An 18,387-nucleotide genomic window follows, 5' to 3' on the forward strand; every position below is an offset into this window, starting at 1 on the left:
TTTTATTTATGTATTAAAGAATTTTGCAAGTTATTGAGCAGGCTATTTCAAGAAATGCTGCCAAACTGTGGAAGTTACAGTGGTTTTTAAAACCTAAAATCTCATCTATCTGGCTACTCTAAAATATTAATGTGTTAAAAACTATTAAATAATCATAACAGAAACCAATAAAAATTGCTGTGACACTATTACCAACAAGTTTTATTTAAAGGCTGTCATTTAAATTTCATTATTATGCTTCCTAAAATTAAATATGTAATGTAGAAAAATAAGAAAAAAATCTATTACACTATGTGTTCTTTTCTTATCAAGTTAATAATAGCCATTTTACAACTTGAATGTTTGTCACTAACCAAGTGACATTTTAACATACTTTGGTTTGGTGGATAAATTATTAAATTCCTTGAACTTACTGGAGTCAGCACACAAAGCAGTATTTTCATTTTAAACCACAATGTCTTTGCAACAAAACAGACCGACAGAAATAATCCCCTCTGTATACTGTATATTTAGCAGCATTTTCCGACAAGATCCCACAATAAGACGAAAATAGGACCAACTTTGTATAATAGAAATCATGAAAGTCTTTTAAACAGCTGATTAAATATGAAACTGAAACTAATCATGTAAAGAGGAAAGGAAAGTAAGAAATGAAAAAAACAGATGTTCTGATTCAAACATGCAAATATAGACATGTTTAACAACAAATCAGAATACAGGACACTTTAAAAGTTTATCAGAAAAATGGACTATTAGTTAAACTCACAGAACTGTGAATCAAGGTGATGACACAAAATAACTAGCAGTTTTTGATAAAATGATCTTCTTAAAGCAACAATTCACAATAAATGTAGCAATGCTTTTTAAGGCCACATCGTACAACAAACTAATGACCTAGATCACAAATCTAATCCAGTTACAGGGAGAAAATGACATGTATAAATGTAGCCATAACACAATGTACCCATAGATTTATAGATTTACTTATATTTATAGAATTACTGGTTTGATAGTTCTTCTGACCTTGCAGGATTAAGAAATCAACACTATCCTGATAATGTCGATGAATTCAAAGAGAACACTATAAAAATTTCCTTAATACATATCAGTAACCCAGACAATTAAAAATCCTTAATTAAAAAACCTTAATCCTTAGGGTCAAGTTTTATGCAGGTGATATATTCTGGGATAGGGAGGCTCAACATCTAATTTCCTGAAAGGTCCTAGTACAACAAATAAAGGAAATATGCCATAATGTAATTGTACCAGTGGTATTTCTGGGAAAGTTACAGATCTTTTTAGAATTTATGAGAGGGTAGTCCTTAAAGCATCCACACAGAGGATACTAAACCAAAAAAGGGGTGAAAAGAGAGTATTCATTTTTGACAGTTTTTACCTTTACTGCCAAAAAAATTAAAATTTATAGATTACATTCCCAGTTATAAGAAAATACTCTTGTAGTTATGTTTTTTTAATTTATAGTAATTTTTAAATGTTTACTTACCTTGAATCATATAATATACACAAATAAGAAGATAGTGATTATGCATAGAGCTGGCCTTTATGAATAGTAAGCAACTGTTTCTGTGGTGTGGACTTTCCCAAAATATCTCCCACATGGGCCTATCCCTGATGCCTGAAATTCCTTCACAGTTGGTGCCAGTAAGAAGGACAAGTAAGCCTATAGCACTCATGTGAGCATTTTATTAGATCCTTTCTTTAATAATGCATAGCCTAACACGTATATTTTAGCATAAAACATAGCCAGAATATATTGAAAGGGGAACTCAGAGAAAAGCAGACAAGAATACGAAGGTCTGAGGCTGGAGGATCCTGAGCCAGGCCAGGGCAGGCTGTACAGTGAGACCTGGGAGGAAGAAGGAACACAAGTAACTGGCTTGGAAGGAGGATAAAACAAGAGGGTGTAGCAGTTGGGCCGAAGAGGAAAGCAGAGTAGAGAAGAGAAGGAGGGATGCTAAAACAGGTCTTAGTAAGAAAATAAGGATAAATCTTTCCTGTTCTGCATTGACAATTACTTTTATAATCTGCCATATATATATATATATATATATATATATATATATATGGACTATATTTACTTCCATAAAAACTTTATTTTTGTCTTTTAATGTCAATCAACACATAACTACTATAGAAAAATTCAAAATACAACAAAATATAAAGATTAAATCTATCTAATTCCTTTACCTTGTAATACCACTACTATAACATTTGGGAGAAACTGACCTTCCAGTTTTATGTGTTTGCAAAAAAATTTTTATAGGTATGTATGTGTGTGTGTGTGTGTGTGCGTATATGTAAAACAAAATTCAGGTATTATGTACTTGCATATCATAATATTCATGTAAAGTAATACCATGATCATTTTTCCATGCTACATAATATTCTTTATGGTTTTACAGCAACATGGATGAAAATCAGTGTTCTCTTGATTTCCATTATCCTAGTAAACAACTTTGATTTTAAACCTATTTCTACAGAAAATCGAGAAAGTCATTTTAAATTCCCTCTTTAAAAACCATATACCAAGCCTTGAATGCAATCAATACTGTTGCTTTGAATTCAAGAGTTTGAAAGATTTTCATGATTTCTTTTATCTAAAACATTCAACTGGAGAATTAAATATGCACTAAAATTGAAGAAGGTTCAAGTGTTGGATATATGCTTTAATCAATATTGCAAAAGGTACACTCATGTCACAGTGCTCATGCTGTGTGAGTAAAATACTGTTGGGATCTGATTGCTTTAACTTCAAGAGGAGTTCAGGAATTCTAGCCCCTCTTGGCCTAAGGCCCTGGGCTTAATTTCATTCAGTAGGCCTTAGGAATTTGTTTAAAAATATGTAGTAGTATATATTTCTTTTACCATCCTTCAAAGACACATTTGTTTTACAGAGGACTCCAGAGATAATACTTAAGAGATGTTCTTACTCCTATGGTATTATCCGGGAAAGGAGCAGTCATTAGTCCCTTTGATGATAAATTTAACAGTACAGGGAGGAAATGGAGGACTAACATCCAAGTGACTGCAGTGAGGAAGAAGTGAGGCTGAGGGAAAGTGTGGATATATCCTACCTACCCAATGTTGTATACGATACAGGTTGGACTGGATATGTTAGCTTAGAGGTCAAGGAAAGCAAGCTGGACATGAAAGATGAGGTTCAGTAGAAAAATGATAGACAGTAGATAATGACCACCAGACCTGCTTTGGTATCCTAGAAAGTCTAGATTACTTCATGCGAGAGCATAACTCTAAGGTGGAAGAAGCAGGATTTGTCATTGAGCACTTTCTGTGATCTACCCACTTCATGTCAGTTCATTACCTTCTTCACAACATTAATGGTATTTTTCCTTCTCTTATACATGAGAACACTGGGAAATATGTTTAAGAAACTAGCCAGGGCTGGAGGGGATGGAACGCAGCCATAAAGTGTGTGCTTAGTGGGAGTGAGGCACTGAGTGCAATCCTCAGCATGAGGGTGGCATAGAGACTAACTTAAGTCTTCTAATATTCTTAACCACATTATAATTTTACAAAGCAATCTTATTTTCAGCTAGTATAAGAGAAAGGTACATTACATGTAAAGGAGTCCACTACAAGGGTGGGAAGACATTTAGATTAGCAAAATTGAAAAGATTTAAACATAATTATAAATCATTTTCAGAAAAAACGTCACCAAAGTCTAAAATTTCAATGCATTTTTAGGAACAATATGAACAATGCCATTATTCTTCCTTATGGTGAAGCACAAAGTTTCCACTATTTTCCTTTCAACACAGATTTGGGATTAACCAATGAATAATTCATATAGGTTTTCTTCCTGATGAAAAATAACAAAATAGCACATTTTTAACTTCAAAGTAATTTTGCTAGACAGTAAAAACTAAGTGATTTAAAAGTTCCAGAGATGTTTTACTTTTATGCAATATATATCCTTAGGTGGTACAAAATAGTACCTAAAACATTTTACAGCATGTGTTTTCTATTAGTGTGTTTAGAGTCAATTACATGGGTAACAGGTAATGTTCAACTTCATATTATTGAAAAAGAGGATTCTTCAGTTTCTTTAGACTTTATTATTTACAGCTTACATAGAATTGATTTTATTTTAAAAATATTTTAAGTAGTCAAAGACTACTGTAGAACAACATAGTCAAGATACACATAATAATGAAAATACTGCCTAATTAGCAAAGCCATGCTACTGGTTTCCTAAAAAAACCAATATTTTGGGGCATCAGTGGAAACTGTGGGTGCCTAAAATGAAATCTCAAGAGATCTTAATTTTGATTATAAGTAATCTCATTTGACTACCATGTCACACGATCTATGCTTTCTGTTTCAGGAAAGCAAGAAAATGTGAAATCACATTAACTGAACTTCACTGAAGTCAATAAAGCATAGGAAAACCTGAATTTAGAAAACAGATCTGACAGAAGTTGATCTGTTTATTGAAGGCTAATCGTCTTTACAAAAACTGTATTTAAACATTCAAGTAATTGAACCTATTTTATTAAAATTTAAGATACTCTTGGAGTTAACAAATCCACCCCAAACCATCAGCTTATGCACTGAACAACAGAAATATAAGTTAGACACTTTCCATTAACAGGAACATCTTGCACATCAATATACTTCTAGGAATTGAGGCACTGCAGAGGAACACAATCCAAACAGTCCACAAGGTGCAGTGCCTGTCGTACAGTAAATCCAGTCATTTCCCAATGTTTCAAAGGAAATTCAGAGATTTTTTTTTTTAATAGAGGAAAGTCAGTTGTCAAAAAAAAAAAAAAAGAGCTTGGGGCTTTCAAAATCAAGCTCCATCTAACTCCAGGGTCAAATACCGATATGGAGCATTTAAGGGAAATTTTTTTCAACATTTAATGAGAGGCTTTGGCAGTGGAAGAAATCTCCAGATAAGCACTTAAGTCTTGTCGCCAGCATTCCAGCAGCTGAGATCTACTCCCAGGAGCACACATCCTCCCAGGAGGAAAATGTGAGTGGATGGTTGGGTCTAAAGGTCTACAGACGCGCAGAGCTTACTACCATCTCTGGAAAAAAACAGAAACAAAAACCTCTCCTAGGGGAAAGAGAATGACACGACTTTGCTGGTCTCGGGAAGGAGGGCCTGGGGGATCCGTGCCACTTTCACTGATGCTTCACATATGGGAAGCAGCCAAGAAGGTGGGATCCCGGAAAGACGTCCCAGTAGGTTCTATGGAAACAGGGGACGCGGGCGGCCTAGCGCCGGCTGCGGGAACGCAGCGCGGAGCTGCGCCAGCGGGGACGGGGAAGCGCTGCCCTGCCGACAGGCGCTTGGCCGCTGGGTCCCTGTCGCGCCTCGGGCAGAGCCGGGCGACATCTGCGGCCGCATCCCACCGACGCGGGCACCGAGGGGAGAGTGGGAACCGACGGCGGCTGAGGAAAGCACGAGAGCCGGGCGCCGCCGCTGGCCCCGGCCCCTTCCCGGCTTGGGGGGGGGTGGGGGCGGAAACTCCTCCCGGAGGCGCGGCCTGGGAAAGAAACAGCCCCAGAGTCAGGGTAAACCGTGTCTTCCATGCTGAGGCCCTTTACCTTCCCGGCCGGAGTGTCTGGGCTGCTTGCCTCGGGTGGCGGCGGCGGAGGGGCGACGGCAGCCGCTGCAGTACTCACTGCTTCACACTAATCCGGGCTCTGGGAAATAATTTCCCGCCGCGCGCTCGGCAGACCCGGAAGTGGCAGTAGCACTTCCGGGTGGTTGTCAGTGACGCTCGCTGCCGTCGCCAGGGTGGTCTGAGCTGGTGTGAGGTCTTGACTGGCCAGAGGGCCCAACTCCTGCACATCCGAGCCGAAGGTGGGAGAGTGGTAAGTGATTTTTCAAGGTTCTCTCCAGGGCCTGGTTTTTCTTCGCCAGCCGGGGATAATTGAGTGTCTTGACGAGAAATGAGTGTAATTAGAAATCCCCAGCCCATCTCCGTGACGCGCGACCTTCCTTATGGCCTGACACGGCCCTGAGATCCCACCTCTCCACTCGAAATAATGTCTCCAACTTGGAACTCGACTTTTGGTCCCCCGTGTCCCTGGGCGAGGCCGAAGACATTGTGCACCGCAAATCGTCTCACTGCCCAGTGTCTCTTCCAATGATCAAGCAGTGCCCTCATTATTTGCAGGGCTTGGTCACTCTCCATTCCCACCATCTGCTTTACTATGTTTTTCCGAGTAGTTTCCACAGTTTGGAGGTGCCATGTCTGGGAGGCGGGCTGTTTTACCAACATTTGGGGAAACAGGGTGTGGGGGTCTTTCCTGAATTAGAATTAGTTGAATGTTTCCGCTGCAGTTTTAATTAGGTGAGGTTGTTGTGAACTAGTAAGATTGATAGTAACAAGTTTATAATCTCATGCATGTGCTTTAGATGCACGTTTTACCTTCTAAAAACTAGTGGCCGGGAATTGGGTACACTTTCATAAAAGAATGCTCTTGCTTTGCTCCAGACTTTTTTCAATATGAAGGATTCAGAATTTTGGATGGAGGGCTGAGGTAGCCAGAATTGTTGTAAAGCGCAGTTGCATCTGCCAAAGGTGTAATATGAAGAAAGGAACTCAGTTATTGAAAGATGTGATGTAGTGAACTTTGGCGAATTATCTCTTTCTTGAGTAATGCAATTTCTGCAGGTAAGTAGTTTTCATTTACCACCTTATGTTTCAGTAATCACCTTTTTTTCCCCATAAAAGGCAGCTGATTGATCTTTTTCCAAACAGCCCATTACAAAAAGAGTTCTAGGAATTAATATACCATAAAGAAAAATGTGATCAATTCAAGGTGCCTGATGCATCAGGCAGTTGCCTTTTGAAAGTAAAGCAACCTCATTTAGGACAGCACATTGATCTTTCTAACCTCCTGAATGGTTAATAACTCAACAAACTTTTATAATTTTCCCATTGATCCAAATATTGAATCATGTGGTGTTTTTCTTTATTTCTCCAGTTGAAAAGATTTTAAATGTTTTCAGCAAGATTGCATGTTATTTCCATATAGTAACTAGTTTTTTGACAGGCAGGAATTTTTTTTATCCTTACCTTTGGTTTGTAATTTCTTCATTCAAATTAATAAAGCCAACTACTAATATTTACCAGAAATATCTATTGTCTGCCAGGCATTTTACATTATTTTATTTCATGCTTAATTTAAAAAGAAAATCAAGAAAACTTATATATCTCTATTTTGCAAACATTTTTACAGAGATTCAAAGAGGCCATGATTTCCCAAACATTATTCAGTTAAGTGGTCAATTAAATGACACAATGAAATTTTAATTCAGTCTATCTAACTCTAAACTTTGTCTGTTTTTACCGTATTTTATACTTCCTTTCATAAATAAACATAGCAGAATCATTCTATTTATTTGCTGGTAAAAATGGATTAAAAAGTACATCACATTTAGAAATCAGTATAGGAAAACTTGAGGATAAAGAGATTAAAGAAATGTGTCCATTAGCACAGATAATTTTCCCATGTGAATAATATAGCTTCTGCATTGGTCACTGGCCAGTTTTATCATCTTAACTCAAATGAATACCTGCACTGTATAGACGTGGGCATAATACTTGGGACAAAAGCAAGAGATCTAGAGACCAACAGCATATTAATGACTAAATCCAGAGAACAGCTAACTCTAAAGGCAGTTTTCACACACACACATTTGTGAACATTTATATGTGTGTGACAGAGAGTGTGCGTGTATAGAAAGAGGATGGTGAGCAAGCACAAATTAATAAAATTGAGCTTTGTAATGCTTTTTAAGGAATTGTTATTATTTACTGATTATTAGCAAAACTGTTCTATTTCACTCCTGTTGTTCACAGATCATTATTACATACTTTAAGGGAAAAACTTAATTAAACCTGCCATTCCAGTATCTTATTTTATGTAAAAAGCTGAGAAGTAGCATAATTCCAGGAAATTTACTAAAATCTAGTTGAGATGACTAATACCAGCATTGACATAGAACTAAATTTTAAATAATATGTCATTTTACAGAAAGACCTAATTGTCCATATACAAATAACCTCAAATATTGATTTAACTATGTGAGACATTTGTTTCTGTATATCCCATGGGAAGATCTCAGAGGTATTTTGCCTTCTATCAAATTTCATTATTTATAAAGGTTGAAATTATATGTGTTTTGTTCATCCTCTTATACCCAGCTATATGGGCAGAATGTTATGGTTTGAATATGAAATGTCCCCCAGTAGGCAGTTTGGTCCCCAGTTGGTGGTGCTATTTTGGTAAGGGGTTTAAGGAGGTGGAGCCTAGCTGGAGGAAGTAAGTCACTGAGAGGCATGCCTGAAAAGATTATACCTAGTCCCCATCCTCTCCCTTCCTTTGCTTCCTGTCCACCATGAGGTGAAGAACCTCCTCTACTACATTGTCACAGTCATAATGCTCTGCCCAAGTGCATGACCCCAGCATGGAACCAAGCATCCATGGACTGAATCCTCTGAAACATGAGCCAAAAATAAATCCTTCCTCTTTTAAATGGTTTTTTTTCCAGGTATTTGTCATAGCTATGCAAAAGTAACTAATGTACCCAGCATTTGTTGGATGAATGCTTCCATTTATTTATTTATTTATTTTATTGTGCTGGGTGAGGGAATGCTTCCTTTTGAAAATTTTTTTTATCCATCAAGATAATACATGTATTGTTTAAAAAGGACTTCCCAAATAAATAAGTGAATGCTTATTTATTGTTACCTTGATCCTGCAATGTAGTATCCATTCTGCATTCATCCATAAAAGGTAGTATAGTAGCCTGGAAAGAAGACTGGACTGAAACAGGAGATAGGAGAATATCTAATATTTCATCTTCACAGTAGTACAGAGTATCCTCCTTTTACAGATGAGAAAACAAAGGCAAAGGTAAGTTTTGTAAATTGTTCTAGTTTATACACTGTCATTAAGTACCATACTTGTGATTTGAACCAACGCATCTGACTCCAAAGACTAATTTTTGTTTTTTTGGGGGGTTGCGGGTGGTGGTACTGAACCTTGAATTCAGAGCCATACCTCTCCCCCCAGCCCCCTGCCTTTTTTTCAGATGAGATCTTGGTTTTTGGGACCACAATCCTCCTACCTATGCCCCTTCAATAGCTGGGATCATAGGCATTTGCCACCATGTCCAGCCTCATAGGCTGTAATCTTAACTGAATTGCTATACTGCAAGTTAAGTGGGTTTTAAACCTGTCTTAACTACTAAATGTGTGTGAGGGGAAATTTATTTCTCTAGAGATCATATTTCTCATCCATAACAAAGGTTGGATTAGTTAACCCACTTCTAAAATCCTTTGACTTTGGATGCTCCTAAGTATTATCTAAATACATAGCTGTGCTAGTGTACTGGAACACATTTGCCAGTGGTGCTTTGCATGTGTTCATGTCTTTCCCAGGGACAATACACAATCATGTTTTTATAATGGAAGGAAGATCAGAGTTATTTTTTTAAAAAATAATTTATATTATTTTACTTTATTTTTACATTTCTGTACTAATAAGTTACAGAACCTTTGTGAGCTTGTTTTATATAGGAAATGGATCCACAATACTGCTGTGAAAGTTAAGTGAGTTAATGTAAATAAAACCTCAAAATACTACCTAACACACAGTTGCCATTATGTAAATATAGATTTTCTTTCTCTCTCAATCTTATAAAGACAAAAGATTGATGGGTATTAAAAATGTTTTATAAGTTAGACAAAGGTAAAGAATCTTTTCACATCTAGTCTAGTAGGAGAGATAAAGTTACAGATACAATAGTTATTATTTAAGAGACAGCTTACAAACATCATTGAACACTGAACATGATGGAATGTAGGCAAATGCAACTGTGCTTCCAGGAGGGCAGATAAAGAGTGACTTGATGAAGAAGGTAATGCTGAATACAGGCTATACAGTTTCCTGAGGATTTTGACAAGGAGTTAAGAGTGAAAAGTGTTCTATGGGGAGTTGCAAAGGGGTCAGAAAAGAGTACAGTCAATAAGTCATGCTAGGTATAGAGGATAGTGAAGACTAATAATAAAGCTAAGGTAAAAGACAAACTTTGGACAAACTGCTTCGGACAAACTGCAGCTAGCAGTGTGGGCATGTTAAAGATACTGGGCTTTTCACAGTAAATTATGATTTGTGTGTGTAACCCGGATGGGCAGAGAGTAGAGTTAGCATTCTTTGTTTTGGAAAAATATCCATTTTTTACAGAAATATTACAGTATACAATAAGCCAAAAAGGAAAAGAAATGAAAAAATGGCCCATAATCCCACACTCTCAAATACCTACTCATCATTTTTTCTGTACAATTTTATAGATTTGTGTGGATGGGTTTTTTAAATAAAAATGATTTAATGCTCTACATACCATCTTGTGGTCTGCAGTTTTCCATTTGAAACATTATGAATCTTTCCTTGTCAATCAATTTACTTGTATAAAATGATTTTTAGGGATTGCATACTATTCAGGTTTATGAATGTGTTATCACTTTTCAACTGACATCCTACTATTACATAATTAAACATTTTTATAGTAAAATATTTTGACATGCTCATATCTCCTTGTTACAAATTATAGAAGGTGAAACGGTAATACTTCTCATGTGTATTGCCATATTAAACAAATTATTTATTTTTACCAAGTATATTTAAACTTGGTGCAAAATTGAGACGATGTGAATGAGTATGTAATGAGATATTAGCCTCTGTCTTCCCACTTTGTCCTTCTGAATAACAGATATCCCAAATAGTACCTTCTGTGAACTGAAAATGGGAATCCCCCTTTGGAGAATTCTTAACTCTTAGGTGCACTGTTTGTAGTGCTGATACTACTTTTCTAAGGATTGGGAAAAGACATCCTTTCTTCTATCTGTGTGATGCTGAAAAACCAAAGTATGACTAGATTTCAACCCCTACTTACTCACCTATTTGGGGAACTTTTATGGGAACAATTTGCATCACCCATGAGGTAGCCCAGCCATCATGTTTCCTTTTCCAGAGGCACCCGGTGTTACCCATTTTTTTTTTTTTAATTCTTCAAGGGGTGAAGAACTGACTTTTCATCAGATATGTGGCTCCAACTAAGCATTATTCATTCTATCCTCATCTCTGTATGTGTGTGTGTGTGTTTAGAGTTTAGATATGTAAGATCTTCGGCAGATTGCTGACCTTCATGTTCTTCTAGAGATCATTGAATCAATATAATCAAGCAAAACTACATTGAACACACGTCAGGTTTCCCTTAATATATACAAGTAGGATAGCCATCCTAGAATGACTACATTTATAAAACCTGGTGTCTCTTAATCTCACAAGCACTTCAGTAGACTTACAGAAAATGGCATGTGTGTATGTGTGTGTGTGTGTGTGTGTGTATATACATATATATACATACATATATATGTATATATGTATGTAAATGAGTACCAACTCAGCATGTTATTGCTTCTGGGATCAGAAAGGCATTCTAACCTTAACATACTCATTGATCACATGAGATTCCAGGAATGATGTTCAAGTAGCTATTTTACTGTCCACTTCTAAAAAGCCAACACCAAAGCCAAATACAGATTTTGTTCAAGTACAGAGACCAAGGGCAAACTTAGTGCATTCTTAGAAACATACTTCTCAAGTGAAGAGATTTAATAACAATAGAAGCTAAAAAAGACAGTTATCACTTAGATTAATTAGGTAATGCAATAAAAGGTAAACAGCCAAATTCAGAGAGGACTTGAGTATGAGCTCAACAATATGACTTATATAAGTGCTATGATCATATGACATGATCTTGAAGAAGTTGCTTAATTTCTCTGACCACAATTTCTTCATTTGTAAAGTGGCAATAATATCAGCTTTATGGATTTACTAGATTAAATGTAATGATGTGTAAAATGCACAGATGAATTTTAATAGGGAGCAGTCAAATTTGTTTGGCTTTTTAATAGTCATTGTTTTAAAATAAGGCCTATGGCTCCAGCAAAATTCAAATACATTAGAATTCAAATGTCAACTCTGTCTCTAGTTTTATGATGCTGGAAAAGTTTCTTTTTGACTTTGAGTGTTTTATTTCCTCATTTGTAAAATGGGACTATTTCACAATGAAATACCCTCATATAATTAATGTATGATAATTCAAAACTAAAATAATTTATTATTTATTTTTTATTTTTTTATTCATGTACTCATATGTGCATACATTGTTTGGGTCATTTCTCCGCCCGACCCCCCCTCACTTCCAGGCAACACCTGTTCTGGCCTTTTCTCCAATTTTGTTGAAGAATAGACATAAGCAATAATAAGAAAGACATAGCATTTTTGCTAGTTGAGACAAGGATAGCTATGCTGAGAGATTCCTAGCATTGCTTCCATGCACAAGTGTATTACAGCCCGAATTGATTCATCTGTACCTGACCTCTTTAATACTTCCTGGTCACCTTCCCATATTATGGAATTGTTTCCATATATTCTTTCTCAATTTACTCATTGTTGGTGTATAGAAAAGCTAATGATTTTTGTAAGTCGATTTTGTATCCTGCCACCTTGCTATAGCTGTTCATGGTATCTAGGAGTTTTTGGGTAGAGTTTTTTGGGTCTTTAAAATATAGAATCATGTCGTCTGCAAATAGGGATATTTTGATCAGTTCTTTACCTATTTGTATTCCTTTTATTTGTTTTTCTTGCCTAATTGCTCAGGGAAGGTATTCTAGAACTATGTGGAATAGGAGTGGTGATAGTGGGCACCTTTGTCTCATTTCTGATTTTAGGAGAAATGGTTTCAGTTTTTCTCCATTAAGTGTGATCTTGGCTATAGGTGAGTCATGTATAGCCTTTACAATGTTAGGTACGTTCCTTCTATTCCTAATTTTCTTAGAGCTTTTATCATGAAGTGGAGCTGGATCTAACTGAAGGCTTTTTCTGCATCTATTGAGATGATTGTGTGGTTTTTGTCTTTGCTTCAATTAATGTGCGGTATTACATTTATAGATTTGCATATGTTGAACCACCCCTGTTTCCCTAGGATGAAGTCGACTTGGTCTTGTTGAATCATCTTCCTGATATGTAGTTGGATTCATTTTGCCATTATTTTATTGAGGATATTTGTTCTCCTTAATATGTTCATTAAAGAGATTGGCCTATAGTTCTCCTTTTTGGAGGTGTCTTTGCCTGGTTTTGGGATAAGTGTAATACTGGCTTCATAAAATGTGTTAAGCACTTTTCCTTCCCTTTCTATTTCATGGAACAGTTTAAGGAGGGTTGGTATCAGTTCTTCTTTAAAGGTCTGATAGAATTCAGCAGAGAATCCATCAGGTCCTGGACTTTTCTTTTTGGGGAGACTCTTTGATTGCTGTTTCAATTTCATTTTGTGTTATAGATCTATTCAGGGGATTAATATCCTCTTGGTTCAGTTTTGGATGATCATAAGTATCTAGAAATTTGTCCATTTCTTCAAAATCTTAAAATTTATTAGAATTTAGGTTCTCAAAGTAGTCTCTGATGATTTCCTGGATTTCTGTGGTGTTTGTTGTTATCTCCCCCTTTGGATTTCTGATTTTACTGATTTGGGTTTTCTCTCTCCTCATTTTAGTCATGGGTCTGTCAATCTTGTTTATGTTTTCAATGAATCAGCTTTTTGGTTTGTTGATTCTTTGTCTGTTTTTTTTTCTCTTTCTATTTCAATAATTTCTGCCCTTATTTTTATTATTGATCTTCTTCTACTTGTTTTGGGATTTGCTTGTTCTTGTTTTTCTAGGAGTTTGAGATGTAACATTAGGTCGTTGATTTGAGATCTTTCTGTCCTTTTATTTCTTTTTTTATTGTTTTATTATTCATATGTGCATACAATGCTTGGGTCATTTCTCCCCCCGTCCCCACCCCCTCCCTCACCACCCACTCCACCCCCTCCCTCTCCCCCCCACCCCCTCAATACCAGGCAGAAACTATTTTGCCCTTATCGCTAATTTTGTTGAAGAGAGAGTATAAGCAATAATAGGAAGGAACAAAGGTTTTTGCTAGTTGAGATAAGGATAGCTATACAGGGAGTTGTGTGTTACCTTCTCAGTTAATTCTTTTTGATCTAATCTTTTCTCTTGTTCCTGGTCCCCTTTTCCTATTGGCCTCAGTTGCTTTTAAGGTATCTGCTTTAGTTTCTCTGCATTAAGGGCAACAAATGCTAGCTAATTTTTTAGGTGTCTTACCTATCCTCACATCTCCCTTGTGTGCTCTCGCTTTTATCATGTGCTCAAAGTCCAATTCCCTTGTTGTGTTTGCCCTTGATCTAATGTCCACATATGAGGGAGAATATACGATTTTTGGTCTCTTGGGCCAAGCTAACCTCACTCAGAATGATGTTCTCCAATTCCATCCATTTACCAGCAAATGATAACATTTCGTTCTTCTTCGTGGCTGCATAAAATTCCATTGTGTATAGAGACCACATTTTCTTGATCCATTCATCAGTAGTGGGGCATCTTAGCTGGTTCCATAACTTGGCTATTGTGAATAGTGCCACAATAAACATGGGTGTGCAGGTGCCTCTGGAGTAACCTGTGTCACAGTCTTTTGGGTATATCCCCAAGAGTGGTATTGCTGGATCAAATGGTAGATCAATGTCTAGCTTTTTAAGTAGCTTCCAAATTTTTTTCCAGGGTGGTTGTACTAGTTTACATTCCCACCAACAGTGTAAGAGGGTTCCTTTTTCCCCGCATCTTCGCCAACACCTGTTGGTGGTGGTGTTGCTAATGATGGCTATTCTAACAGGGGTGAGGTGGAAACTTAGTGTGGTTTTAATTTGCATTTCCTTTATTGCTAGAGATGGTGAGCATCCTTTCATGTGTTATTTGGCCATTTGAATTTCTTCTTTTGAGAAAGTTCTGTTTAGTTCACTTGCCCATTTCTTTATTGATTCATTAGTTTTGGGAGAATTTAGTTTTTTAAGTTCCCTGTATATTCTGGTTATCAGTCCTTTGTCTGATGTGTAGCTGGTAAATATTTTCTCCCACTCTGTGGGTGTTCTCTTCAGTTTAGAGACCATTTTTTTGATGAACAGAAGTTTTTTTTTCATTTTTCTTTTATTATTCATACGTGCATACAAGGCTTGGTTCATTTCTCCCCCCTGCCCCCACCCCCTCCCTTACCACCCACTCCACCCCCTCCCGCTCCCCCCCCAATACCAAGCAGAAACTATTTTGCCCTTATCTCTAATTTTGTTGTAGAGAGAGTATAAGCAATAATAGGAAGGAACAAGGGGTTTTGCTGGTTGAGATAAGGATAGCTATACAGGGCATTGACTCACATTGATTTTCTGTGCGTGGGTGTTACCTTCTAGGTTAATTCTTTTTCATCTAACCTTTTCTCTAGTACCTGTTCCCCTTTTCCTATTGGCCTCAGTTGCTTTTAAAGTATCTGCTTTAGTTTCTCTGCGTTAAGGGCAACAAATGCTAGCTAGTTTTTTAGGTGTCTTACCTATCCTCACCCCTCCCTTGTGTGCTTTCACTTTTATCATGTGCTCATAGTCCAATCCCCTTGTTGTGTTTGCCCTTGATCTAATGTCCACATATGAGGGAGAACATACGATTTTTTTGTTTTTTGAGCTAGGCTAACCTCACTCAGAATGATGTTCTCCAATTCCATCCATTTACCAGCGAATGATAACATTTCGTTCTTCTTCATGGCTGCATAAAATTCCATTGTGTATAGATACCACATTTTCTTAATCCATTCGTCAGTGCTGGGGCATCTTGGCTGTTTCCATAACTTGGCTATTGTGAATAGTGCCGCAATAAACATGGATGTGCAGGTGCCTCTGGAGTAACAGTCTTTTGGGTATATCCCCAAGAGTGGTATTGCTGGATCAAATGGTAGATCGATGTCCAGCTTTTTAAGTAGCCTACAAATTTTTTTCCAGAGTGGTTGTACTAGTCTACATTCCCACCAACAGTGTAAGAGGGTTCCTTTTTCCCCGCATCTTCGCCAACACCTGTTGTTGATGGTGTTGCTGATGATGGCTATTCTAACAGGGGTGAGGTGGAATCTTAGTGTGGTTTTAATTTGCATTTCCTTTATTGCTAGAGATGGTGAGCATTTTTTCATGTGTTTTTTGGCCATTTGAATTTCTTCTTTTGAGAAAGTTCTGTTTAGTTCGCATGCCCATTTCTTTATTGGTTCATTAGTTTTGGGAGAATTTAGTTTTTTAAGTTCCCTGTATATTCTGGTTATCAGTCCTTTGTCTGATGTATAATTGGCAAATATTTTCTCCCACTCTGTGGGTGTTCTCTTCGGTTTAGAGACCATTTCTTTTGATGAACAGAAGCTTTTTAGTTTTATGAGGTCCCATTTATCTATGCTATCTCTTAGTTGCTGTGCTGCTGGGGTTTCATTGAGAAAGTTCTTACCTATACGTACTAACTCCAGAGTATTTCCTACTCTTTCTTGTATCAACTTAAGAGTTTGGGGTCTGATATTAAGATCCTTGATCCATTTTGAGTTAATCTTGGTATAGGGTGATATACATGGATCTAGTTTCAGTTTTTTGCAGACTGCTAACCAGTTTCCTAGCAGTTTTTGTGGAAGAGGCTGCTATTTCTCCATTGTATATTTTTAGCTCCTTTGTCAAAGATAAGTTGCTCATAGTTGTGTAGCTTCATATCTGGGTACTCTATTCTGTTCCACTGGTCTTCATGTCTGTTTTTGTGCCAGTACCATGCTGTTTTTATTGTTATTGCTTTGTAATATAGTTTGAAGTCAGGTATTGTGATACCTCCTGCATTGTTCTTTTGACTGAGTATTGCCTTGGCTATTCGTGGCCTCTTGTGTTTCCATATAAATTTAACAGTAGATTTTTCGATCTCTTTAATGAATGTCATTGGAATTTTGATGGGAATTGCATTAAACATGTAGATTATTTTTGGGTGTATAGATATTTTTACCATGTTGATTCTACCAATCCATGAGCATGGGAGATCTTTCCACTTTCTATAGTCTTCCTCAGTCTCTTTCTTCAGAAGTTTATACTTTTCCTTGTAGAGGTCATTCACATCTTTTGCTAGCTTTACACCTAGGTATTTGATTTTTTTTTGACGTTATTGTAAATGGAATTGTTTTCATACATTCTTTTTCAGTTTGTTCATTATTAGTGTATAGAAATGCTAATGATTTTTCTATGTTGATTTTATATCCTGATACCTTGCTATAGCTATTGATGATGTCTAGAAGCTTCTGCGTACAGTTTTTTGGGTCTTTAAGGTACAGGATCATGTTGTCTACAAATAGGGATATTTTGGCAGTTTCTTTACCTATTTGTATTGCTTTTATTCCTTCTTCTTGCCTAATTGCTCTGGCTAGAAATTCCAGTACTGTGTTGAATAGGAGTGGAGATAGTGGGCATCCTTGTCTGGTTCCTGATTTTAGAGGGAATGGTTTCAGTTTTTCTCCGTTAAGTATAATGCTGGCTGTAGGTTTGTTATATATAGCTTTTATAATGTTGAGGTACTTTCCTTCTATTCCTGGTTTTCTTAGAGCTTTTATCATGAAATGGTGTTGGATCTTATCAAAAGCTTTTTTTGCATCTATTGAGATGATCAAATGGTTTTTGTCTTTGCTTCTGTTAATGTGGTTTATTACATTTATTGATTTTCATATGTTGAAACACCCCTGCATCCCTGGGATGAAGCCTACTTGGTCATGGTGAATAATCTTTTTGATATGTTGTTGAATTCAGTTTGCCATTATTTTGTTGAGGATTTTTGCATCAATGTTCATTAAGGAGATTGGCCTATAGTTCTCCTTTTTGGAGGTGTTTTGCCTGGTTTTGGGATAAGTGTAATACTGGCTTCATAAAATGTGTTAGGCAGTTTTCCTTCCCTTTCTATTTCGTGGAACAGTTGAAGGAGGGTTGGTATCAATTCTTCTTTAAAGATCTGATAGAATTCAACAGAGAATCCATCAGGTCCTGGACTTTTCTTTTTGGGGAGACTCTTGATTGCTGCTTCAATTTCATTTTGTGTTATAGATCTATTCAGGTGATTAATTTCCTCTTGGTTCCATTTTGGATGATCATATGTATCTAGAAATCTGTCCATTTCTTTAAGATTTTCAAATTTATTTGAATATAGGTTCTCAAAGTAGTCTCTGATGATTTCCTGGACTTCCATGGTGTTTGTTGTTATCTCCCCTTTTGCATTCCTGATTCTACTAATTTGAGTTTTTTCTGTCCTCATTTTAGTCAGGTTTGCCAGGAGTCTATCGATCTTGTTTATCTTTTCAAAGAACCAATTTTTTGTTTCCTTAATTCTTTGTATTTTTTTTTGTTTCTATTTCATTGATTTCAGCTCTTATATTTATCCTCTCCTT

The 18,387-nt window shown here is 36.7% G+C and overlaps 2 protein-coding genes across 15 annotated transcripts in view; one reads left to right on the top strand and one right to left on the bottom strand.

Annotated features, from left to right (window-relative positions):
• Nucleotides 1-5,731, bottom strand: part of Slf1 (SMC5-SMC6 complex localization factor 1) — a 60,136-nt gene extending 54,405 nt beyond the window's left edge. For 2 of the 3 annotated variants that reach the window (XM_074077080.1, XM_020184212.2), the window contains exon 1: nucleotides 5,596-5,731. The gene's annotated coding sequence lies outside the window, so the exon portion shown is untranslated. The remainder of the gene's footprint in view (nucleotides 1-5,595) is intronic. The other variant, XM_074077082.1, reaches the window with a different exon arrangement.
• Nucleotides 5,698-18,387, top strand: part of Kiaa0825 (KIAA0825 ortholog) — a 420,702-nt gene continuing 408,012 nt past the window's right edge. For 10 of the 12 annotated variants that reach the window (XR_012449106.1, XR_012449105.1, XM_074077071.1 and 7 more), the window contains exons 1-2: nucleotides 5,698-5,865; nucleotides 6,492-6,671. The gene's annotated coding sequence lies outside the window, so the exon portion shown is untranslated. The remainder of the gene's footprint in view (nucleotides 5,866-6,491; nucleotides 6,672-18,387) is intronic. The other 2 variants (XM_074077072.1, XM_074077074.1) reach the window with 1 other exon arrangement.

Source organism: Castor canadensis, chromosome 6, assembly GCF_047511655.1.
Source record: "Castor canadensis chromosome 6, mCasCan1.hap1v2, whole genome shotgun sequence".
Classification (NCBI taxonomy): domain Eukaryota; kingdom Metazoa; phylum Chordata; class Mammalia; order Rodentia; family Castoridae; genus Castor; species Castor canadensis.